The sequence below is a fragment of the Chiloscyllium punctatum genome, chromosome 3, assembly GCF_047496795.1.
Source record: "Chiloscyllium punctatum isolate Juve2018m chromosome 3, sChiPun1.3, whole genome shotgun sequence".
Lineage (NCBI taxonomy): Eukaryota > Metazoa > Chordata > Chondrichthyes > Orectolobiformes > Hemiscylliidae > Chiloscyllium > Chiloscyllium punctatum.
The window spans coordinates 9,584,495-9,611,685 of NC_092741.1; the positions used below are offsets into that span (position 1 = coordinate 9,584,495).

Consider the following 27,191-nt stretch of genomic DNA (forward strand, 5'->3'; position numbering starts at 1 on the left):
CTGGGGCCACAGCTGTTCGCATTATATATTAATGATTTGGATGAGGGAACCGGGGGCATTCTAGCGAAGTTTGCCGATGATACAAAGTTAGGTAGACAGGCAGGTAGTACTGAGGAAGTGGGGAGGCTACAGAAGGATCTAGACAGGTTGGGAGAGTGGTCCAGGAAATGGCTGATGGAATTTAACGTGAGCAAGTGCGAGGTCTTGCACTTTGGCAAAAAGAATATAGGAATGGACTACTTTCTAAATGGTGAGAAACTTAATAAAGCCAAAGCACAAAGGGATCTGGGAGTGCTAGTCGAGGATTCTCTAAAGGTAAACAGGCAGGTTGAGTCTGTGATTAAGAAAGCGAATGCAATGTTGTCTCTTATCTCAAGAGGGTTGGAATATAAAAGCAGTGATGTACTACTAAGACTTTATAAAGCTCTGGTTAGGCCCCATTTGGAGTACTGTGTCCAGTTTTGGTCCCCACACCTCAGGAAGGACATACTGGCACTGGAACGTGTCCAGCGGAGATTCACACGGATGATCCCTGGAATGACAGGTCTAGCATATGAGGAACGGCTGAGGATACTGGGATTGTATTCGTTGGAGTTTAGAAGATTAAGGGGAGATCTAATAGAGACGTACAAAATAATACATGGCTTTGAAAAGGTGGATGCTAGAAAATTGTTTCTGTTAGGCGAGGAGACTAGGACCCGTGGACACAGCCTTAGAATTAGAGGGGGTCATTTCAGAACGGAAATGCGGAGACATTTCTTCAGCCAGAGAGTGGTGGGCCTGTGGAATTCATTGCCACGGAGTGCAGTGGAAGCCGGGACGCTAAATGTCTTCAAGGCCGAGATTGATAGGTTCTTGTTGTCTAGAGGAATTAAGGGCTACGGGGAGAACGCTGGCAAGTGGAGCTGAAATGCGCATCAGCCATGATTGAATGGCGGAGTGGACTCGATGGGCCGAATGGCCTTACTTCCACTCCTATGTCTTATGGTCTTATGGTCTTATGGTCTAAAATGGCTCTCACTGTCCACCCTACCTAATCCTCTGATTATATTGTATGCCTCTATTAAGTCACCTCTTAACCTTCTTCTCTCTAATGAAAACAGCCTCAAATCCCTCAGTCTTTCCTTATAAGACCTTCCCTCCATACCAGGCAACATTCTGGGAAAACTCCTCGGAACCCTTTCTAATGCTTCCATATCCTTCCTGCAATGCAGTGACCAGAACTGTGCGCAATATCCAAGTGTGGCCGCACCAGAGTTGTGTACAGCTGCAAAATGACCTCATGGCTCTGAAACTCAATCCCTCTACCAATAGAAGATTACACACACCGTATGTTTTCTTAACAGCCCCATCAACCTGGGTGGCAACTTTCAGGGATCTACGCATATTTACATCGAGATCCCTCTGCTCATCCACACTACCAAGAATCTTGCCATTAGCCCAGTACTTTTTATTCCTGTTGCTCCTTCCAAAGTGAATCACCTCACATTTTTCCCCAATAAACTCCATTTGCCACCTCTCAGCCCCACTCTGCAGCTTATCCATGTCCCTCTGTAACCTGCAACATCCTTCAGCACTATCCACAACTCCACCGACCTTACTGTCATCCACAAATTTACTAACCCATCCATCTACGCCCTCATCTACATCATTTATAACAATTACAAACAGCAGTGGCCCAAAACAAATCCTAACGGTACACCACTAGTAAATGTTCCAGGATGAACATTTCCAATCTGCCACTGCCCTCTGTCTTCTTTCAGCTAGCCAATTTCTGATCCAAACTGGTTGAGAGTTTAGAAGATACTTGATGAAATTCGGACGCTGGGGCTGGATGAACTTCGTATCATTCGGGAGGCGGAGGGGGTTATTGAGAGGAGTTACAGGGAGGTAGTCACACCTCAGGTAAAAGAAAAAGGTGAGTGGGCATCAGGATTTGGAAAGGGAACCAGCAGGCAGTGCAGGGAACCCCTGTGGCCATACCCCTCAACAACAAGTATATTGTTTTGGATCCCATTGGGGTAGACGACTTGGTAAGCAATGGGACACAGGTTACTGGCACAGAGTCTATCCCTGTTGCTCAGAAGGGAAGGGGGGAGATGAGCGGAGCATTAGTCATTAGGGACTCGATAGTTAGGGGGAACAGATAGGAGGTTCTGTGGGAACGAGGGAGACTCACGGTTGCTGTGTTGCCTCCCAGGTGCCAGGGTCAGTGATATCTCAGATCGTGTTTTTGGGATCCTTAAGGGGGAGGGGGAGTAGCCCCAAGTCGTGGTCCACATTGGCATCAATGACATAGGTAGGAAAAGGGATGAGGATTTAAGGCAGAAATTCAGGGAGCTAGGATGGAAGCTTAGAGCTACAACAAACAGAATTGTTGTCTCTGGTTTGTTGCCCGTGCCCCATGCTAGTGAGGTGAGGGATAGGGAGAGAGAGGAGTTGAACATGTGGCTACAGGGATGGTGCAGGAGGGTGAGTTTTGGATTTCTGGATAATTGGGGGCTCTTTCTGGGGGAGGTGGGACCTTTACAAACAGGATGGTCTTCACCTGAACCAGAAGGGTACCATTGTGGTGGGGGGGATGTTTGCTAATGCTCTTCAGGGGAGTTCAGACTAATTCAGCAGGGGGATGGGAACTGAAATTTGCGTTTGATTATACAGGAGGTTGAGAGTACTGCAGTCAGAACTAAGATTTCAAGATTGCAAGAAAGCACCAGCAAGCAAGAAGTTGGTTTGAAGTGTGCTACTTTAACACCAGCTGCATCTGGAATAAGGTGGGTGAACTTGCAGCATGGGTTGGGATTTTGATGTTGTAGCTATTTCAGAGACATGGGTAGAGCAGGGACACAAATGGTTATTGCAGGTTCCAGGGTTTAGATGTTCCAGTAAGAACAGAGAAGATGGTAAAAGAGGGGAAGATGTGGTACTGTTAGTCAAGAACAGTATTATGGTTGCAGAAAGGACGCTTGAGGACTCCTGTACTGAGGTAGTATGGACTGAGGTTAGAAACAGGAAAGGAGAGGTCACCCTGTTGGGAGTTTTCTATAGGCCTCTGAATAGTTCCAGAGATGTAGAGGAAGGGATAGCAAAGATATTCCTGGATAGGAGCGAGAGTGACAGGGTAGTTGTTATGGGGGCCTTTAACTTCCCAAATATTGACTGGGAATACTATAGTTTGACTACTTTAGATGGGTCAGTTTTTGACCAATGTGTGCAGGAGGGTTTCCTGATACAGTATGTAGACAGGCCAACAAGGGGCAAGGCCACATTAAATTTGGTACTGGATAAGGAACCAGGCCAGGTGTTAGATTTGGAGGTTGGTGAGCACTTTGGTGATAGTGACCATAATTCAGTTGTGTTTACTTTAGTGATAGAAAGGGATAGGTGTATACCACTGGGAAAGACAATTACAATGCAATTAGGCAAGTTTTAGGATGCATAGGATGGGGAAGGAAACTGCAAGGGATGGGCACAATTGATAGGTGGAGCTTATTCAAGGACAAGTTACTGCGTGTCCTTGAGAAGTATGTACTTGTCAGGCAGGTAGGAAGTGGTCGAGGGTGGGAGCCGTGGTTTACGAAAGAAGTTGAATCTCTCTTCAAGAGGAAGAAGGTGGCTTATGTTGGGATGAGATGTGATGGCTCAGTTAGAATGCTTGAGAGTTATAAGTTAGCCAGGAAAGATCTAAAGAGGGATTTAAGAAGAGCCAGGAAGAGACTTAAGAGGTCATTGGTGGATAGAGCAAGGAAATCCCTAAAGCTTTCTACAGGTGCAAGGTTTGTGAAGGATTTTAGCTCAGGTTGAGGTTTAGGGTGTAGGTTTGTTCGCTGAGCTGTAGGTTTGATATCCAGACGTTTCATTACCTGGCGAGGTAACATCATCAGTGGCAACCTCCAAGTGAAGCGAAGCTGTTGTCTCCTGCTTTCTATTTATAACTTTCTCCTAAATGTGGTTCCTGGGGTTTGTGGTGATGTCATTTCCTGTTTGTTTTCTGAGGGGTTGATAGATGGTATCTAGATCTATGTGTTTGTTTATGGTGTTGTGGTTGGAGTACCAGGCCTCTAGGAATTCTCTGGCATGTCTTTGCTTAGCCTGTCCCAGGATAGATGTGTTGTCCCAGTCGAAATGGTGGTTTTTTTCATCCGTGTGTAGGGCTACGAGGGAGAGAGGGTCATGTCATTTTGTTGCAAGCTGGTGTTCGTGTATCCTGGTGGCTAACTTTCTTCCTGTTTGTCCTACGTAGTGTTTGTGGCAGTCCTTGCATGGGACTTTGTAGATGACGTTGGTTTTGTCCATGGGTTGTACTGGGTTTTTTAAGTTTGTTAGTTTTTGTTTGAAGGTGTTGGTGGGTTTGTGTGCTACTAGGATTCCGAGGGGTCTTAGTAGTCTGGCTGTCTTTTCTGAAACTTCTTTGATGTATGGTAAGGTGGTTAGAGTTTCTGGCTGTGTTTGGTCTGCTTGTCGTTGTTTATTCTTGAGGAATCTGTGCACTATATTTTTTGAGTATCCATTCTTCTTGAATACTTTGTATAGGTAGTTCTCCTCTGTTTTCTGAAATTCGTCTGTGCTGCAGTGTGTGGTGGCTCGTTGGAATAGTGTTCTGATACAGCTTCGTTTGTGTGTGTTGGGATGGTTGCTGGTGTAGTTAAGTATTTGGTTAGGGTTTGTAGGGTTTTCTGTATACGCAGGTTTGTAGTTCTCCGTTGTCCGTTCTTTCGACTGTGACGTCCAGGAATGCGAGTTTGTTGTCGGTTTCTTCCTCCTTGGTGAACTTTATGCCTGTGAGGGTGTTGTTGATGATGCTAAATGTCTCTTCTATCTTGTTTTGTTTTGTGATGACAAGGTAGTGGACCCAGATTTTTGGTTTGATGGATGGTTGGGATACCAACCATCAAACCAAAAATCTGGGTCTGCTACGTAGATGACACCTTTGTCATCACAAAATGACCCTCTCTCCCTCGTAGCCCTACACATGGATGAAAAAAACCACCATTTCGACTGGAACAACACATCTATTTTGGGACAGGCTAAGCAAAGACATGGCAGAGAATTCCTCGAGGCCTGGCACTCCAACCACAACGCCATAAACAAACACATAGATCTAGATGCCATCTATCAAACCCTCAGAAAACGAACAGGAAATGACATCACCACAAACCCCAGGAACCACATTTAGGAGAAAGATATAAAGAGAAAGCAGGATATAACAGCTTCGCTTCACTTGGAGGTCGCCACTGATGATGTTACCTCGCCAGGTAATGAAACGTCTGGATATCAAACCTACAGCTCAGCGAGCAAACCTACACCATTTCTACAGGCATATCAGGAATAAAAGAATGACGAGAGTAAGATTAGGGGCAATCAAGCATAGTAATGGGAAGTTGTGCGTGGAGTCAGAGGAGATAGGGGAAGCGCTCAATGACTACTTTTCATCAGTATTCACACGAGAAAAAGACAATATGGTCAAGAAGAATACTGAGATACAGGCTACTAGACTAGACGGGATTGAGGTTCATAAACAGGAAGCGTTAGCAATTCTGGAAAGTGTAAAAATAGATGGCTGGATGGGATTTATCCTTGGATTCTCTGGGAAGCCAGGGAGGAGATTGCTGAGCCTTTGACTTTGATCTTTATGTTTTCATTGTCTACAGGAATAGTGCCAGAAGACTGGAGGGTAGCAAATGTTGTCCCCTTGTTCAAGAAGGGGAGTTGAGAAAACCCTGAAAATTATAGACCTGTGAGTCTTATTTCAGTTGTGGATGAAGTGTTATAACAGATAGGATTTATAATCATCTGGAAAGGAATATGTTCATTAGGGATAGTCAACACGGATTGTGAAGGGTAGGTTGTGCCTCACGAATCTTATTGAGTACTTTGTGAAGGTGACCAAACAGTTGGATGAGGGTAAAGCGGTTGATGTGGTGTATATGGATTTCAGTAAGGCATTTGATAAGGTTCCCCATGGTCGGCTACTGCACAAAATACAGAGGCATGGGATTGAGGATGATTTAATGGCTCGGATCACAAATTGGCAAGCTGAAAGAAGACAGAGGGTGGTGGTTGATGGGAAATGTTCATCCTTGGAGTTCAGGTGCACATGGGGTTCCGCAAGGATCTGTTTTGGGCCCACGGTTGTTTGTCATTTTTTTTAAATGACCTGGATGAGGGCACAGAAGGATGGGTTAGTAAATTTGCAGATGACACTAAGCTGAGTAGAGTTGTGGATAGCGACGAAAGGTGTTGTAGGTTACAGAGAGACATCAATAAGCTGGGCAGAGCTGGAGTTTAATACGGAAAAGTAAGAGGAGATTCACTTTGGAAGGAGTAACAGGAATGCAGAATTTAGCATTATCAGGAATACTGGGCTAATGGTAAGATTCTTGATAGTGTAAATGAGCAGAGAGATCTTGGAGTCCAGGTAAATAGATCCCTGAAAGTTGCCACCCAGGTTGATAGGGTTGTTAAGAAGGCATACAGTGTGTTAGCTTTTATTGGTCGAGGGATTGAGTTTTGGAGCCACAAGGTCATGCTGTAGCTGCACAAAACTCTGGTGTGGCCGCACCTGGAGTAATGTGGACAGTTCTGGACACTGCATTATAGGAAGGATGTGGAAGCTTTGGAAAGGGTTCAGAGGAGATTTACTAGGATGTTGCCTGCTATGGAGGGAAAATCTTACGAGGAAAGGCTGAGGGAAATGAGGCTGTTTTTGTTCGAGAGAAGGTTGAGAGGTGACTTAATTGAGACATATAAGATAATCAGAGAGTTACATCGGCAGGATAGTGAGAGCCTTTTTCCTCGGATGGTGATGGCTAGCATGAGGGGACACAGTATTAAATTGAGGGGTGATAGATATAGGTCAGATGTCAGAGAGTGGTAGGGGTGTGGAACGCATTGCCTGCAATAGTAGTAGACTCGCCAACTTTAAGAGCATTTAAATGGTCATTGGAAAGGCAAGTTGGACGAGAATAGAATAGTGTAGGTGAGATGAGCTTCAGATTGGTTCCACAGGTTGGCGCAATATCGAAGGCCGAAGGGCCTGTACTGTGCTGCAATGTTCTATGTTCTATGCTTTCCAAAGATCTTTGTTGAATCTCTGCTTAGCTTTTTAACTTTATTTCTTTCTTTTACTACATTGTATCTTTGTACATAAGATGGCTTAATGTATGGCAATTTTGCACACTTTTCATTGTACTTCTGTATTTGAGTACATGTGACAATAAAATCTAAATCTAAATTGTTGCATCTCATTGATGGTAAATACTACTACTGTTAAGTGTTGGTGGTGCAGCTGTCATGGATTTAGTGACAATCAATTGGGCTCCTTTGGTCTGCATGGTGTCAAGCTTCTTGAGCATTGTCTGAAACAAACTCAGAAATTGCTGGAAAAATTCAGCAGCTCAGGCAGCATCTGTGCAGAGGAAGAGTCAAAACGTGTGGTGCTGGAAAAGCACAGCCGGTCAGGCAGGAGAGTCAATATTTCGAGCATTAACTCTTGATCAGCATCATCTCCAGCATCTTCAGTCTTCACTTTCTCCTCCCTTTCTGTGCAGAACAAGCAGAGTTAACATTTTGGGTCAAGTGACACTTAAAGAGTCATAGATGAGAAAGTGAAGACTGCAGATGCTGGAGATCAGAGTTGAAATTGTGGTGCTGGAAAAGCACAGCAGGTCAGGCAGCATCTGAAGAGCAGGAGAATCGACATTTTAGGCATAAGCCCTTCATCAAGAATGAGGCTTGTGGGCCAAGGGGGCTGAGAGATAAATGGGAGCAAAGTGGGGCTGGGGGGAAGGTAGTTAGGAACACGATAGTAAGATGAAGGTGGGGTGAAGGTGATAGATGAGAGAAGAGGCTGGAGCAGATAGGTGGGAAGGGAGTTGGACAGGTAGGACAGCTTAAGAGGGTGGTGCCAAGTTGGAAAGTTGTACCTGGGATAAAGTGAGGGGAGGGAAATGAGGAAACTGGTGAAATCCACATTGATGCCGTATGGTTGGAGGGTCCCAAGACGGAAGATGAGGCGTTCTTCCTCCAGGCATCGGGTGGTCAGGGTTTGGCTGCGGTGGAGTCCCAGCACCTGCATGTACTTGGGGGAGTGGGAGGGGGAGTTAAAGTGTTCGACCACAGGGCAGTGGGGTTGCTTTGTGCGGGTGTCCCAGAGATGTTCTCTGAAGTGCTCTGCGAGTAGGCGTCCTGTCTCCCCAACGTAGAGAATAGCACATAGAGAGCAACGGATACAGTAGATGACATGTGTGGAAGTACAGGTAAATCTCTGATGGATGTGGAAGACTCTTTTGGGGCCTTGGATGGAGGTGAGGGGGGAGATGTGGGTGCAGGATTTGCAATTCTTATGGTGACAGTGGAAGGTGCCGGGAGGTGGGGATGATAGGTTGGTGAAGGACATGGACCTGACAAGAAACTCGTGGAGGGAATGGTCTTTGTGGAAAGTGGATAGGGGAGGGGAAAGAAATATATCTCTGGCGGTGAGGTCCATTTGTAGGTGGCGGAAATGGCAGAGGATGATGCTGGTGAAGCGGAAGGTGAGGACCGCGGGATTCTGCTCTTGTTGTGGTTGGAGGAGTGGGGTTCAAAGATGATGACACACACTCAGGTAAGCATGATAACTTATGGATTGAATCTAAATTTTTTTGACAGACAGTAGGAGCTTTGGAGGTTTTACAGTTTGAATATATTGAGCTAACATTTCTGGTGGTGCAACTCACATGGAACTATTCACTTTAATAGCTTACTGTTAGCACTCCAATCAACTTTAGGATCCAGACCTGCACAGGGAAGGATGCACTTTGCTATTGACAGACAGTGGAACAGGTTGGTGATCTGTCTGGTTCCATTTGAACTGGCCAGCACATTCTGATGAAGGGCTTATGCCCAAAACATCAATTCTCCTGCTCCTTAGATGCTGCCTGACCTGCTGTGCTTTTCCAGCACCACAGTCTCAACAGACACACGCTGTTCAGTTTCCATTGGGCACCGCGGGGATCAGACTCCCCAGTCAAGACAGATTAGCACTGTCTTTGAATGAGTTCCCAATCAACCTCTCATTTCTTTTCATTCCTAAAACTTATTCAGGGTTTCCTGACGATGTTCTGTGTTCTATGAGAAAGTGAGAACTGCAGATGTTGGAGATCAGAGTCGAGAGTGTAGTGCTGGAAAAGCACAGCAGGTCAGGTAGCATCCAAGGAGCAGGAGAATCAACATTTCGGGCACAAAGGGCTTGTGCCTAAATGCCGATTCTCCTGCTCCTCGGATGCTGCCTGACCAGCTGTGCTTTTCCAGCGCCACCCTCTTTGACTCCGATGCTCTGTGTCCAGAAATCAGAGTTTTTGAAAGATAATTTGGTCAGTTCACCATGTGAGAGAGTTGAATTCTTATTTTTCATTTTTTAATAGTTTCTGCTGGGTTTCTCAAAAAAGATGTGTTTATTTCTTTCCTACTGGATTGTGCAGAGATTTTTCATCAATTAAATAGTTTTGAAATATTCAAGTCTATTAAGATGCTGGAAATGCAGAAATTAATTTTCACACAATAAAGCTGTCAGCGTCCTGATGAAGGGCTTTTGCCCGAAACGTCAATTTTCCTGCTCCTCGGATGCTGCCTGACCTGTTGTGCTTTGCCAGCACCACTCTAATCTAAACTCTGGTTTTCAGCATCTGCAGTCCTCACTTTTGCCTCGCTGGAATATGTGCACAGTTCTCTGGAGTGATACTTGACCAGGTGACTGTTTTGCCAAATACATCACAGAGAGTCTGCAGTTTGGAGCTTTATTCATGAAAGTCATATTACTTTTGATCATGTTATTAGCTTATATCTTTAACTTACTGGGTTGGTGTAAACATGCAGCAATCAGATGTGTGAAGTCTTTTGTGGTATTTTATGTTGAAATGTCAGACCTGATCTGCGGAATGTCTTTGTTTCCAATGGATAAACTTCACACTTGCTTGCATGGACTTCTCAGTGTTTAAACTAATCACACTGGTGTCACATTGGTAATGTTTCCAGTTTCTTCAATGTTGCTTTTAAATGATTGTTGTAAAAGAAGCAGCTCACTCATCTACACACAGGTTAACATCAAAGAAACTGGTTGAGATAATGCCACTTTGGATACAGTCAGGACATTGCACCAATGTACTACTTGAAGTTGTGCTTCGAGTCATGGAAAGGTACAGCACGGAAACAGATCCTTCGGTCCAACTCGTCCATGTTGACCAGATATCCCAACCCAATATAGTCCCACCTGCCAGCACTTGGCCCAAATCCCTCCAAACCCTTCCTATTCATAAGACCATAAGACATAGGAGTGGAAGAAAGGCCATTTGGCCCATCGAGTCCACTCCACCATTCAATCATGGCTGGTGGGAATTTCAACTCCACTTACCCACATTCTCCCCGTAGCCCTTAATTCCTTGTGACATCAAGAATTTATCAATCTCTGCCTTGAAGACATTTAGCGTCCCAGCCTCCACTGCACTCTGCGGCAATGAATTCCACAGGCCCACCGCTCTCTGGTTGAAGAAATGTCTCCGCATATACCCATTCAGGTGCCTTTTAAATGTGGCAATTGTACTAGCCTCCACCACTTCCTCTGGCAGCTAGGCTTCCAAATAAACCTGCCAGAGTATAACTTGGTGTTGTGTGATTTTTAACTTTGTACACAACACCAGGTTATAGACCAACAGGTTTATTTGGAAACGCTAGTTTTCAGAGTGCTGCCCCTTCATTACACTGACATGTCGAAATCAAGTTGTGCTTGTTCGACTTGGCTTTTAGCTTCCAATTTGCTGAAAAGAAACAACCAAAACTATTGGAAATCAGCCAAAAGAACAGAACGTAATTGTTCCTTTTCTCTCCTGGAATGGATTCCTTGGTTGATATTTGAATGATCAGTAACAGATAATGTCACAGCTGTATAGCTGAAAACAGATTCTTAGAAAAGAACAAGTAATTTTAATTAGGGTTTGCAGTTATCCGTGAGAAAGCCCATCTAAAATCAGCAAACAAAAATTATACTGAACTTCGTAGTTCCGTTATTACACACCAATACCTTTCTTGTCCACTTCAATGTTTTGATATGGTAAACAGCATCCAAACTTGTTAATACCACGTGCTGCAAGACTGGCAACAATGTTTCAGGTTTCCTAATCAGGGCAGGAAGGTATAAAATTCAAAAGAACACAGATTTTGACAACTGGCTGCCATTGCTTTCAATACTTCTTAAACTTTGTTGGTGTAGTAGTTATGATGTGGAGATGCTGGTGCTGGTCAAAGTTAAAAATCACACAATACCACATTATTTTTTAGATTAGATTACTTACAGTGTGGAAACAGGCCCTTCAGCCCAACAAGTCCACACCAACCCATCAAAGTGCAACCCACCCAGACCCATTCCCCACTTCACCTAATACTACAGGGAATTTGGCATGGCTAATTCACCTGACCTGCACACTTTTTGGACTGTGGGAGGAAACCTGAGCACCCAGAGGAAACCCACGCAGACATGGGGAGAATGTGCAAACTCCACACAGACAGTCACCTGAGGCGGGAATTGAACCCAGGTCTCTGGTGGTGTAAGGCAGCAGTGCTAACCACTGAGCCACCATGCCACCAGCTATAGCCCCAACAGGTTTATTTGAAGTACTAGCTTTCAGAGTGCTGCTCCTTCATCAGGTAACTAGTAGCACTGCTGCCTGACAGCACCAGGGACCCAAGCTCATTTTCAGCCTTGGGCTAGTGTGGAGTTTGCATGTTCTCCCCATGTCTGAGTGCGTTTCTGGTGGTTGCTTGGGATTCCCTCCACAGTTCAGGGACATGCAGGTAGGGTGAATAGGCTGTACTAAATTCCCCTGCAGTGTGCAGGTTAGGGTGATTAACCATAACAAATGTGGAGTTGGAGGGAAAAGGTGGACAAGGGCATTATTTTGGAGAGTCAAAGCACGCCAGTGCTGTCTGACCCACTCTGACCTCCAACATTTGTTGTTTTCAGTACACATTCCAGCTTTTGCATTAATTTGCTCTTTCCAGTTAGCCTACTGTTGCTCGTTAGGGATTCAATGCTGTTCCTCAAAATTTGCTTTCCTCAATTTCAATGCATTGACTCGTGTATGCACTTATTCAGATTCAGATTCTGCTATTTCAAATTTTCTCCTATATCAGACTTTGTCCCCTGTTGATTCCCATGCAATAGCAGACACATTTATGTTGCCATGGACTTTAGCACAGCCTTCAGAAGGTTCCGCATGGAAGATGGTTAAGTCGGGTTAGATCACAAGGAATTCAGGGAGGGCTAGCCAGTTAGATACAAAATTGTCTTGACAGTGCGAGAAAGAGAATGGTGGGAGAGAGTTGTTCCAACTGGAGGCCTGTGACCAGCGGTGTGCTGCAAAGATCGGTGCTGGGTCCACTGTTGTTCATTATTTATATAAATTATTTGGCTAAAAATACGGAGGCATGATTGGTAAGTTTGCAGATGACAGCGAAATTGGAGTATAGTGGACAGTGAAGACATTTATCTACGAGTACAACTGGGCCAGTGGGCTGAGGAATGGCAGATGGAATTTAATTCAGATAAATGCGAAATATTGCATTTTGGTAAGACAACCAGGGCAGGACTTACACAGTTAATGGAAGGGCTCTTGGGGAGTGTTCTCAAACAGGGAGACCAAGGGATCTAGGGACATAATTGTTTGAAAGTGGCGTCAGGGAGACAGGGTGGTGCAAATGGTATACTTGTCTTCATCGGTGAGAACATTGAATACAGGTGTTGGAAAGTCATGTTTGGTGAGGCCACATTTGGAATACTATTTACAATTCTGGTCACCTTGCAACAGGAAGGATGTTATTAAACTGGAAAGGGTGCAAAACAGATTTGCAAAGGTGCTACCGAGACTGGAGTGTTTGAGTTATAAGGAGAGGTTGAATCGGCAGAGATGTAGGGGTGACATGGTTGAGGTTTATAAAATCATGAGGGGCAATAGATAAAGGGTGTATGTATATTGAACAAGCTGCTAGAGGAAGTAGTACGGGTGAGTACAATTATAACGTTTAGAAGGAATTTCGACAGCTACTTAGTTAGCATAGGCTTAGAGGAATATGGCAGCATCCAAGGTGCAGCCTGAACTGCTGTGCTCTTCCAGCACCACTAATCCAGAATCTGGTTTCCAGCATCTGCAGTCATTGTTTTTACCTTATAGGAATATGAGCCAAATACAGGCAAATGGGACTAGTTTCTTTGTGAGTGGGAGATCATGCTTCACAGATTTGTTAGAGTTCTTTGATGAAGTGACCAGCAAGGTTGATGATGGCAGGGCAGTGAACATAGTCTATATGTATTAGAGAAAGGCCTTTGATAAGGTTCCATATGGCAGGCTGCTCTTGAAGGCTAGATTACATGGAATCCAAGGTGAGCTGGCAAACTGGATTCAAAATTGATTTGATGGTAGGACGCAGAGGGTAATAGTGGAAGGATGCTTGTCAGACTGGAGGCTTGTGAATAGTGAAGAACCTCAGGGGTCAGTGCTGGGTCCATTGCTGTTTGTCACCTATATCAATAATTTGGATGAAAATGTCCAAGGCATTCGTAAATTTGCTGTTGGCACTAAACTAGGCAGCATCATGGACAGTGGGGAAGGTTCTCAGAAATTGCAGCAGGACCTTGACCAGCTGGGGGAGTTTATGGAGTTTAGTATGGATAAGTGGGAGGTCTTGCATTTTGGAAAGTCAAATCAAGGTAGGAATTTCACGGTGAATGGTAGGGCCTTAAGGAGTGTCATGGAACAGAGGGACCTTGGAGTTCAGGTTCACAGTTCTCTGAAAGTGGTGTCTCAGGAAGACAGGGCAGTGATGAAGGCTTTTGGTACACTGGCTCTCATCAGTCAGGTCATTGAGTATAGAAGTTGGGAAGTTATGTTGCTGTTATCCAGGATGTTGGTGAGACCACGCTTGGAGTATTGCGTTCAGTTTTGGTCACCTTGTTGTAGGAAGGACGTTACTAATCTAGAAAGAATGCAGAAGAAATTTACAAGGATATTGTCTGGACTCCATGGTCTGAGTTTTAGGGAGAGGTTGAACAAGTTAGAATGTTTTTCTTTAGAGTATAGGAGACTGAGGGGGGACCTTTTAGAGATGTATAAGATTATGAGAGGTGTGGACAGGGTAAATGCACTGAGTCTTTTTCCCAGGGTTGGGGATTGGAGGACAAGAGGGCATAAAAGGGAACCTGAGAGGCAACTTTCTTACACAGAGGGTGATATGCATATGGAATAAGCTGCCAGCGGAAGTGGTGGAGGCATATACATCAATAACATTTAAAAGGCATTTAAACAAATACATGGATAGAAAAGGATTAGAAGGATATGGCTGAAAATGTGCTGCTGGAAAAGCGCAGCAGATCAGGCAGCATCCAAGGAGCAGGCGAATCGACGTTTCGGGCATGAGCCCTTCTTCAGGAACACATTTTCAGCTCTGACCTCCAGCATCTGCAGTCCTCACTTTCTCTGAGAAGGATATGGGCCAAGTGCAGGGAAATGAGATTATGGAGGGCAGACATTTTGGTCAACATAGACCAATTTGGGCCAAAAGACATGTCTCCGTGCTGTAGGACTCTATGACTCGAGTTCATTTTAAGAAACCTGGTCAGCATGGACAAGTTGGGCCGAAGGGTCTGTTTCCATGTTATGTGACTCTATGTCTCAAGGCACACTGATGTTGCCACCCAGGAAAGTGCTGTCTCCAAAGACCACCAATGACTGCACGTTGTTCAGCACCTTTCCCGAATCCTCAGGTACTGGAGTAGTGCATGTCCAAAGACAGCAAGACCTGAACAATAGCCCGAGATTTGTGATGACAAGTGACAAGTAGCATTTGTCCCACACATGTGCCAGGCCATGACCATCTTAGAACAAGAGACAATATGTTGACCTTTGGCATTTGATGGTTGCATCATTAAAGGGGGTGAAAGTGAAGACTGCAGATGCTGGAGATCAGTGTCGAAGAGTGTGGTGCTGGAAAAGCTGGTCAGGCAGCATCTGTTGGGGGGGGAGCATCCGTTGGGGGGGGGGGGGGGGGGTAGGAGAATCAACGTTTTGAGCATAAGCTGATGAAGAGCTAATGGTCAACACGTCGATTCTCCTGCTCCTTGAATGCTGCCTGACCGCCTGCACTTTTTCAGCACCACCTTCTTTGACTCAGCATCATTGAAGCCCACCTCCCAATCACTATCCCAGGGTTACCATTGATCAGAAACGGAAGTGAACACTGCTGGCCATATAAGCACTGTGCCTCCAAGAGCAGACTCATGAGCATCTGCAACAAGTTTGAACTGGCCTCAGGATACAAGGTAACTCAAGGCAGCAGCAGTGTCATATTAGGACACAGAACATAGAACAATACAGTGCAGGACAGGCCCTTTGGCCCACGATGTTGTGCTGAGGATTAATCCTAACATAAAATATAATAACTTAACCTACACACCCCTCATTTCACTGCTATCCATGTGCATGTCCAGCAGTCACTTAAATGTCCCAATGACTCTGCTTCTACCACCACCGCTGGCAACGCATTCCATGCATTCACAACTCTCTGCGTAAAGAATCCTCCTCTGACGTCCCCTCTGAACATAGAACATAGAACATTACAGTGCAGTACAGGCCCTTCAGCCCTCGATGTTGTGCCGCCCTGTCATTCTAATCTGAAGCTCATCCCACCGACACTATTCCATATACGTCCATATGCCTGTCCAATGACGACTTAAATGCACTTAAACTTGGCAAATCTACTACCGTTGCAGGCAAAGCATTCTATACCCTTACTACCCTCTGAGTAAAGAAACTCCCTCTGACATCTGTCTTATACCTATCTCCCCTCACTTTAAAGTTGTGTCCCCTCGTGTTTGCCGTCCCCATACTTGGAAAAAGGCTCTCCCTGTCCACCCTATCTAACCTTCTGATTATCTTGTATGTCTCTATTAAGTCATCTCTCAATCTTCTTCTGTCTAACGAGAACAGCCTTTCCTCGTAAGACATTCCTTCCATACCAGGTAACATCCTCGTAAATCTCCTCTGCACCCTTACCAAAGCTTCCATATCCTTCTTATAATGTGGTGACCAGAACTGTACACAATACTCCAAGTGTGACCGTACCAGAGCTTTGTACAGCTGCAGCAAAACCTCCTGGTTCCGGAACTCAATCCCACTATTAATAAAGGCCAAAACACTGTATGCCTCCTTAACAACCCTGTCAATCTGGATGGCAACTTTCAGGGATCTGTGTACATGGACACCGAGATCTTTCTGCTCATCTGCACTCCCAAGAATCTTACCATTAGCCCAGTACTTTGCATTCCGATTACTGCGTCCAAAGTGTATCACCTCACACTTGGAGAAAATGAGGACTGCAGATGCTGGAGATCAGAGCTGAAAAGTGTGTTGCTGGAAAAGTGCAGTAGGTCAGGCAGCATCCAAGGAGCTGGAGAATCAATGTTTCGGGCATAAGCCTTTCTTCACCTCACACTTGTCCACATTAAACTCCATTTTCCACCTCTCAGCCCAGCTCTGCATCCTATCTATGTCTCTCTGCAACCTGCTACATCCTTCGTCACTATCCACAACTCCACCGACCTTAGTGTCGTCCGCAAATTTACTAACCCACCCTTCTAAGCCCTCATCCAGGTCATTTATAAAAATGACGAACAGCAGTGGACCTAACACCAACCCTTGTGGTACGCCGCTAGTAACTGGACACCAAGATGAACATGTTCCATCAACTATAACTCTCTGTTTTCTTTCAGTAAGCCAATTACTGATCCAAACTGCTATGTCTCCCACAATCCCATTCCTCCGCATTTTGTATAATAGCCTACTGTGGGGAACCTTTTCGAACGCCTTGCTGAAATCCATATACACCACATCAACTGGTTTACTCTCATCTACCTGTTTGGTCAATTTGTCAAAAAAGTCAATAAGATTCGTTAGGCATAACCTACCCTTCACAAAACAGTGCTGACTGTCCCTGATCAGATTATTCTTTTCTAGATGGTTATAAATCCTATCTCTTCCAACCTTTTCCAACACTTTACCAACAACTGAAGTGAGACTCACTGGTCTGTAATTACCAGGGTTGTCTCTACTACCCTTTTTGAACAAGGGAACCACATTTGCTATCCTCCAGTCCTCAGGCACTATTCCTGTAGACAATGATGATTTGAAGATCAATGCCAAAGGCTCGGCAATCTCTTCCCTTGCTTCCCAGAGGATCCCAGGATAGATCCCATCCGGCCCAGGGGACTTGTCTACTTTCACACTCTGCAGTATTTCTAATACCTCTTCCTTGTGAATTTCAATCTCTTCTAGTCTAGATTCAAGTATCACTGTATCTTCTACAATTGCATTGTAATTTCCCTTCCCCCAGCTGTAACTCTTGCTCAGTGGAGTACACCTATCCCTTTCCATCACTAAAGTAAACCTGACAGAATTGTGATCACTGTCTCCAAAGAGCTCACCCACTTCCAAATCTAACACCTGGCCAGGCTCGTTACCCAGTACTAAATCTAACGTGGCTTTGTCCCTTGTAGGCCTGTCTACAGACTGTGTCAGGAAGCCTTCCTGCACACACTGGACAAAAACTGACCCATCTATAGTACTCATACTGTAGTGATCCCAGTCAATATTTGGATAGTTGAAGTCCCCCATGACAACTACCCTGCCTCTCTCACTCCTATCGAGAATCATCTTTGCTATCCTTTCCTCTACATCTCTGGGACTATTCAGAGGCTTATAGAAAACTCCCAGCGTGGTGACTTCTTTCCTGTTTCTAACCTCAGCCCATACTCCCTCAGTTAATGAGTCCCCAAACATCCTTTCTACAACTGTAATATTGTCCCTGATCAACAATGCCACACCTACCCCTCTTTTATCATCTTCTCTGTTCTTACTGAAACATCTGAATCCCGGAACCAGCAAGAGCCATTCCTATCCCTGCTCTATCCATGTCTCCGTAATGGCCACAACATCGAAGTCCCAGGTACCAACCCACGCTGCCAGTTCACCCACTTTATTTTAGATGCTCCTCACGTTGAAGTACACACACTTCAATCCAGGTTCTCACTTGCCAGTGTCAGATACTTGATTTGGGAACTCCCTACTCTCATCCTCTTCTTATATCTGTCCTACAATTTTGGTTCCCATCCCCCTGCTGTATTAGTTTAAATCCACCTTAATAGCTGTATCGAATTTCCCACCCAGGATATTGGTACCCCTCTGGATTAGATGAAGACAATCCTGCTTGTAGAGGTCCCACCTACCCCAAAAAGAGCTCCAATTATCCAAAAACCCGAAACCCTCCCTCCTGCACCATCCCTGTAGCCACATGTTCAACTCCTTTCTCTCCCTATTTCTCACTTCACTAGCACGTGGCACGGGCAGCAAACCAGAGAAAACAACTCTGTTTGTCCTAGTTCTAAGCTTCCATCCTAGCTCCCTGAATTTCTGCCTCAAGTCCCCATCTCTCTTCTGACCTATGTCGTTGGTGCCAATGTGGACCACGACTTGGGCTGCTCTTCCTCCCCCCGAAGGATGTCAAAAACACGATCAGAGACATCACGGACCATGGTACCCGGGAGCAGCACACCAACCGTGAGTCTCTCTCGTCCCCTCAGAACCTCCTATCTGTCCCCCTAACTATCGAGTCCCCAATGACTACTGCTCTGCTCCTCTTCCCCCTTCCCTTCTGAGCAGCAGTTGCCCCACTGCTTTCCCCTGGTAAGTCATCCCCCCAAGAATATCCAAAACAGTATACTTATTATTGAGGAGGATGGCCACAGGGGATCCCTGCACTGCGTGCCTGTTCCCTTTCTGTCCCCTAACTGTCACCCATCTGTCTTTTTCTTTTATCTGGGGAGCGACTACCTCTCTAAGCCCTGTCAATAACCCCTGCCTCCCGAATGATCCGAAATTCTTCCAACTCCAGCTCCAGTTCCCTAACTCTGTTTTCGAGAAGCTGGTGTTGGGTGTAGTCAGCAGGGACACTAGTGGTCATCCTTACCTCCCATATTCTGCAGGAGGAACATTCCACTGCCCTAAACTCCATTCCCACTATTCGAACTCCTGAAGTGACTACTAAAAAAAAGGATTCAGAAATAAACTAGTTACCTCACCTTGTCAATCTGGCTCCCACAATGTTTTTTTAGGTTAGAAGAGGACAATGGGTGGGAGACACTACCAGAGTAGTGTCTCGGGTAACGCAACCACGCAAATATAAACTGATCTTCTTACCCTTCCCAGAAGTCCTTTGCTCGCTTCTCCCTCGCTGGCCTGAAGGTAAGAAGTTTAAATATACTTACTGGCTTTCCCGACAATCACCTCGCACCAATGTCACCTCCTCCTGGCTCCCGCCTCTCGCTGCTCGGAAGTGTACCATTCTCCTAATAGCTTAAAACTGTGACCCCTCGTGCCAGTCAATCCTGCCCTGGGGAAACATCTCTGGCTATTGACTCTATCCATTCCTCTCATTATCTTGTATACCTTGATCAGGTCACCTCTCTTCCTCCTTGTCTCCAGAGAGAAAAGTCCGAGCTTAGTCAACCTCTCTTCATAAGCTCCAGTCCAGGCAGCATCCTGGTAAACCTTCTTTCCACCACCATACCACTCTCTGAGTAAAGAATCTGCTTCTGACGTCTGTCTTAAATCTATCACCCCTCAGCTATGCCTCCTTATACAAGACAACATCATCATCATAGGAAAAAGACTCTCACTGTCTACTCTATCTAATCTTCTGATCATCTTTTGTATGTCTCTATTAAATCGCCTCTTAGCTATCTTCTTTGCAATGAGAACAGATCCAAGTCCCTCAGCCTTTCCTCATAAGACCTTCCCTCCAGACCAGGCAACATCCTGGTAAATCTCCTCCGCATCTTTTCCAATGCTTCCAAATCCTTCCTGTAATGGGGTAACCAGGACTGTACACAATACTCCAAGTGAGGCACCACTAGTGTTTTGTACAGTTGCAGCATGACATCACGGCTCCGGAACGCAATCCCTCGACCAATAAAACCAATAAAGGCACCATATGCAGCCTTAAAGGTACTATCAACCTGGGTGGCAACTTTCAAGGATCTGTGTACATGGACACCGAGATCTTGCTGCTCATCTATACTATCAAGAATCTTTCCATTGACCCAGTATTCTGCCTTCCTGTTATTTTTCCCAAACTGAATCACTTCACATTTCTGCATTGAACTCCATTTACTACCTCTCAGCCCAATTCTGCAGTTTATCCGAGTGCCCCAGCAACATTCTTCCGCACTGTCCATTACTCCACTGACTTTAGTGTCATCTGCAAACTTATTAGCCCATCCACCTATGCCTGCATCCAAATCATTTATCATTGGATAAATCCCATCCATCCCAGGGGACTATCTTCCTTGGGAACTGGGCTGATCAATCATTTCTCCCTTGACCAGCAGCACATTCCTGAACACAATGGGCAATTTAGCATGGCCAATTCACCTAACCTGCACATCTTTGAATTGTGGGAGGAAACTGGAGCACCCGGAGGAAGCCCAGCAGACATGGGTCCCTGGTGCTGTGAGGCAGCAGTGCTAACCACGGAGCCACTGTACCACCCCAAATGGAGGAGCACATATCCTCCTCCTAAGGGCCACCTTTGTGTGTGTCTGCATCAAGCTGTGTGCAGACCTTTGGTTCACAAACACTAAATGTCACAAGGTACTGAAGTTCCTTTCACCCTGGTGCAGAGCTGGCACCATGGTTAGTTCTGTTACCTGACAACACCAGGGACCTGTATTTGATTCCAGCCTTGGTTGACCGGCTGTGTAGAGTTTGCACATTTCCCCTGTGTCTGTGTGGGTTCCACACAGTAAAAAGATGTGCAGGCCAGGTGGATTGGCTGTTCAGGGATGCGAAGGCTATGTGGATTAGCCATGGTTAATAGCTGGGATACGGAGATAATTTGGGGCACTGGGTTTGGATGGGATGCTCTTTGAGGGGTCAGTGCAGAATTAACTGGCTGAGAGGCCTCTATCCGCACTGTAAAGAATTTATGTTGTGAAGGATAAGTCTGATCTTGTTTCTGCAGAACACTCCAAATAGTTGGACAATTTGTATCAGCTGTTCCTCCAACTAAGGATTTAAAAAAAAAGTCTTGAACACAAGTCCATCAGGCAGGGGTCAGCACGTAGCATCTTGAGAGAGTTGATCCTGTGGATAGTTTCCTGAGCAGACAGTTAAAAAAATCATTTAGCAGAACACCTATGCACTGCCTGGCAAACCATCGACTTGCTTTATAGTCTCTCTGAAACTTGTTGGTTTTCCAGTGATAAGGAGCTGACTTTGACCGAGTGTTGCAAACTGGTCCTTTCCAAAGTTCAAAACAACATCAAGAGGGACAAACTAAAGCTTGGGACAAGGGCAGCTACTGACGAGATGCAGTGGGGAAAAACCGCCGTGAGGGTCTGTTCAGTTAGCAGACTCTTGTTGCATTGAAATTAACATAAATTGTTTCCTGTATGAGTATGAAATACCTTTGTTTTTGCAACAGCACGGATGCTTTGAGGAATGCGCCATTTGTTTTTCTCTGCAAAGAATGCGCAGAACAAATTTAGAACCTCTGTATGTACTTATAAATGATTTTATGAACAAAGTGGATTTTTGAGATAAAAGAATCCTATTATCAGTTTAATATCTGATACGTCCCTTATCTGGGGACCATATATTAAATTGATTTTTGGAGCAGGGAGATGGAATAGGGGCTTGCTCCGTCCACTCCACACATCGACCTGGTATTGCAGTACCTCCGGGAACGGTGCGCCCCTCATCTATCAATCTAAAAACATGTATATAGCTCAGGTTTTTGGTGCTTTGTCTGCATGTGTGAACCGCACTTTCTTTTTAAAGTTTGTAAGCTGCTTCATTTCTCTTTGCGTCGGTCTGCAATTCAAACCCCAAATTTTGCACAAAACATACCTACCACGTGCGCACACAAAACCACAAATTGCTGGAGAAACTCAGCAGATCTGGCAGCATCTGCACAAACAAAGCAATGTTTCAAACCCAGTGAAGGTTATTCAGAATCCAGCTTGGTGCTGGTGCAAATCTATCCGTCTCCCTACCCCCTCCCCCAAGGACATTATGCTAACAACATGTTAATATTTTGAAACAAAGCCAAGGCGGGGGGAGGTTTATTCAGTTGTTGGGCGTGGTGCTCTATTGGATGTTTCCATTGTCAGCCCTTTGTGTCAAGATTAGAGTGGCGCTGGAAAAGAACAGCAGGTCAGGCAGCTTCTGAGGAGCAGGAAAACTGTCGTTTCGGTATCAGCCCTAAAGTGACCTCCAATGATGAAGATTTGACACCCTGGGGTGCTGTGATTTTCCAGCATCACACTCTGGACTGTGACCTCCGACCTGCTGTTTCAGAGTAAATACTCTGTGGGATCGGGTCAGACTATGGGGTGCTGGATCTCAGTGTCATCCTGGCGGCTGTGTGTGTTGGTGTCTGCTGGGCTTCCCCGGACACAGCTCTCTCTCTGGATTAACCTCTGGACCCTGTGGATGGATCCACTCGATGGAGCATCAGCCTCCGAATGGTCCTGTCTCCTGGGCCGACACTCCTGGAATCACCGGTTCTTCTGTTCAGGTAAAAACCTCCTGTTGTGTTTGCAGAAAGATCCTAAACAGGTCCTGTCGAAATTCAGAAGGGATGCAATAATAATCTTACAATAATTCATTAATTATTTACAGCACATCAATATTCCTTCCTTTCTAACTTGTCCAGGATCCTGGAGTTTTAAGCTCAAATAAACTGTTGCATTGCGTTAACAACGGGTCTGAGACTTTATCAACCACGACACTGAGAGGCTGGATTCACCCCGGTAAAAACGCAGATTCCCATTCCTCAGGGCCATCAGTGAATTAAACGGGACTTCAGGGTGGGATTTGAAGGTATTAACTCAAGAGCACCTAGTCTGTTTAACACTTCTGTTTGTTTCCTTTTCCTGATCTAGTTTAAAATCATGTGACCACTCTGTTTGATTCCGTAAGTTTGGAGATTTCTGATGTTCAAATTGTCAGTCATTATGAAATCCATAAAAGTATAAAAGCAAATTACTGCGGATGCTGGAATCTGGAATTATGAAATCCATGTTCACTCATCAACTACACTAATCTGATGTACTCTCCCTCCTTATCATTGAAAATTTAAACAAAATCAATTTGTTTTTAGTCATGAGATGAAGGCACAGGCCAGCATTTATTTCCCATTCCTAATTACCCAGAGGCAGTTAAGAGCCAAGCAGCTTGTTGTGGGTCTGGGGTCACATGTAGACCAGGCCAGGTCAGGATGGCAGTTGCCTCCCCTGAAGGACATTAGTGAACAAAATATGTTTTCCCCAGCAATGGATTCATGATCATTGACAGACTTACTTCTAGATTTTCTCTAAATTCTGCATTTTGGGAAAACAAATCTTAGCAGGACTTCTATACTTAATGGTATGGTCCTAGGGAGTGTTGCTGAACAAAGAGACCTTGGCGTGCAGGTTCATAGCTCCTTGAAAGTGGAGTCGCAGGTAGATAGGATAGTGAAGAAGGCGTTTGGTCTGCTTTCCTTTATTGGTCAGAGTATTGAGTACAGGAGTTGGGAGGTCATGTTGCGGCTGTACAGGATATTGGTTAGTCTACTTTTGGAATATTGCGTACAATTCTGGTTTCCTTCCTATTGGAAAGATGTTGTGAAACTTGAAAGGGTTCAGAAAAGATTTACAAGGATGTTGCCAGGATTGGAGGATCTGAGCTTCTGGGAGAGGTTGAACAGGCTGGGGCTGTTTTCCCTGGAGCGTCAGAGGCTGAGGGGTGACCTTATAGAGGTTTACAAAATTATGAGGGGCATGGATAGGATAAATAGGCAAAGTCTTTTCCCTGGAGTCGGGGAGTCCAGAACTAGGGGGCATAGGTTTTGGGTGAGAGGGGAAAGATATGAAAGAGACCGAAGGAGCAACTTTTTCATGCAGAGGGTGGTACGTGTATGGAATGAGCTGCCAGAGGATGAGGTGGAGCGGGTGTCCCGACAATGTTCCCTAAAGCACTCTGCTAGGAGGCACCCAGTCTCCCCAATGTAGAGGAGACCGCATCGGGAGCAACAGATACAATAAATGATATTAGTGGATGTGCAAGTAAAACTTTGATGGATGTGGAAGGCTCCTTTAGGGCCTTGGATAGAGGTGAGGGAGGAGGTGTGGGCGCAGATTTTCAGTTCCTGCGGTGGCAGGGGAAAGTGCCAGGATTGGAGGGTGGGTTGTTTGGGGGCGTGGACCTGACCAGGTAGTCGCGGAGGGAACGGTCTTTGCGGAAGGCGTAAAGGGGTGGGGAGGGAAATATATCCCTGGTAGTGGGGTCTGTTTGGAGGTGGCGGAAATGTCTGCGGATGATTTGGTTTATGCGAAGGTTAGTAGGGTGGAAGGTGAGCACCAGGGGCGTTCTGTCCTTGTTACGGTTGGAGGTGTGGGGTCTGAGGGCGGAGGTGCGGGATGTGGACGAGATGCGTTGGAGGGCATCTTTAACCACGTGCGAAGGGAATTTGCGGTCTCTAAAGAAGGAGGCCATCTGCTGTGTTCTGTGGTGGAACTGGTCCTCCTGGGAGCAGATCCGGCGGAGGCGGAGGAATTGGGAATACGGGATGGCATTTTTGCAAGTGGTAGGGTGGGAAGAGGTGTAACCCAGGTAGCTGTGGGAGTCGGTGGGTTTGGAAAAACCTCCACGACTACCTGGTCAGGTCCACGCCCCCAAACAACCCACCCTCCAATCCTGGCACTTTCCCCTGCCACCGCAGGAACTGTAAAACCTGCGCCCACACCTCCTCCCTCACCTCTATCCAAGGCCCTAAAGGAGCCTTCCACATCCATCAAAGTTTTACTTGCACATCCACTAATATCATTTATTGTATCCGTTGCTCCCGATGCGGTCTCCTCTACATTGGGGAGACTGGGCGCCTCCTAGCAGAGCGCTTTAGGGAACATCTCCGGGACACCCGCACCAATCAACCACACCGCCCCGTGGCCCAACATTTCAACTCCCCCTCCCACTCTGCCGAGGACATGGAGGTCGTGGGCCTCCTTCACCGCCGCTCCCTCACCACCAGACGCCTGGAGGAAGAACGCCTCATCTTCCGCCTCGGAACACTTCAACCCCAGGGCATCAATGTGGACTTCAACAGTTTCCTCATTTCCCCTTCCCCCACCTCACCCAAGTTCTAAACTTCCATCTCAGTCACTGTCCCCTTGACTTGCCCGGACTTGTCCTACCTGCCTATCTTCTTTTCCACCTATCCACTCCACCCTCTCCTCCTTGACCTATCACCTTCATCCCCTCCCCCACTCACCCATTGTACTCTATGCTACTTTCTCCCCACCCCCACCCTCCTCTAGCTTATCTCTCCATGCTTCAGGCTCACTGCCTTTATTCCTGATGAAGGGCTTTTGCCCGAAACGTCGATTTCGAAGCTACTTGGATGCAGCCTGAACTGCTGTGTTCTTCCAGCACCACTAATCCAGAATCTGGTTTCCAGCATCTGCAGTCATTGTTTTTACCTGGTGCTATGATGTTGTGGCCATAACAGTGACATGGGTTTCTCAGGGGCAGGAATGGTTGCTGGATGTTCCAGGGTTTAGAGCATTTAAAAACAATAGGGAGGTGGGAAAAAGAGGAGGGGGTGTAGCACTACTAATCAGAGAGGGGATCACAGCTACAGAAGCTTCCATTGTCGAGGAAGATCTGCCTACCGAGTCAGTATGGGTGGAAATTAGGAACAGCAAGGGAGCAGTCACCTCTTTAGGGGTTTACTACAGGCCCCCCAATAGCAGCAGGGAGATGGAAGAAAGCATAGGTCGGCAGATTTTGGAAAAGTGTGGACGTAGTAGGGTTGTTGTAATGGGTGACTTTAACTTTCCCAATATTGATTGGAACCTCCTTCAAGCAGAAGATTTGAATGGAGCTGTTTTTGTAAGGTGTGTTCAGGAGGGTTTCCTAACTCAGTACATTGACAGGCCGACGAGGGGAGAGGCCATTCTAGACTTAGTGCTCAGAAACGAGCCGGGACAGGTATCAGATCTTGTGGTGGGAGAGCACTTTGGTGATAGTGACCACAACTGCCTCACATTCTACATAGCTATGGAGAAGGAGAGGATTAGGCAAAATGGGAGGATATTTAATTGGGGAAGAGGAAACTATGATGTGATTAGACATGAGTTAGGAAGCATGGATTGGGAGCAATTGTTCCATGGTAAAGGCACTATAGACATGTGGAGACTGTTTAAGGAACAGTTGTTGCAAGTGATGAATATATATATGTCCCTCTGAGACAGGCAAGAAGTGGTAAGATAAAGGAACCTTGGATGATGACGGCAGTGGAGCTTCTCGTCAAAAGGAAAAAGGTAACTTACATAAAGTGGAGGAAGCTAGGGTGAAGCTCAGCTCTACAGGATTACAGGCAGGCGAGGAAGGAACTTAAAAATGGTCTGAGGAGAGCCAGGAGGGGGCACGAGAAAGACTTGGCAGAACGGATTAGGGAGAACACAAAGGCATTTTACACTTATGTGAGGAATAAGAGAATGGTCAAAGAAAGAGTAGGGCCGATCAGGGATAGCATAGGGAATTTGTGTGTGGAGTCTGAGGAGGTAGGGGAAGACCTAAATGAGTTTTTTGCTTCTGTCTTTACGAAAGAAACAAACTTTGTAGTGAATGAAACCTTTGAAGAGCAGGTGTGCATGCTGGAATGGATAGAGACAGAGGAAGCTGATGTGCTGAAAATTTTGTCAAACATTAAGATTGACAAGTTGCCAGGCCCGGACCAGATTTGCCCTCGGCTGCTTTGGGAAACGAGAAATGTAATTGCTTCGCCACTTGCGAAGATCTTTTCATCCTCACTCTCCACTGGAGTCGTACCTGAGGACTGGAGAGAGGCAAATGTAATTCCTCTCTTCAAGAAAGGAAATAGGGAAATCCCCGGCAATTACAGACCAGTAAGTCTCATGTCTGTCGTCTGCCAGATGTTAGAAAGGATTCTGAGGGATAGGATTTATGACCATCTGGAAGAGCATGGTTTGATTAAATGCAGTCAACACGGCTTTGTGAGGGGCAGGTCATGCCTCACAAACCTTATCGAGTTCATTGAGGATTTGA

General features: G+C 45.8%; 1 protein-coding gene and 1 pseudogene across 1 annotated transcript in view; both read left to right on the top strand.

The window, feature by feature from the left end:
- Nucleotides 1–27,191, top strand: part of LOC140455488 (uncharacterized) — a 597,350-nt gene that overhangs the window by 453,478 nt on the left and 116,681 nt on the right. The window lies entirely within an intron of this gene.
- LOC140473036 (U2 spliceosomal RNA) lies at nt 21,668–21,836 on the top strand (annotated as a pseudogene).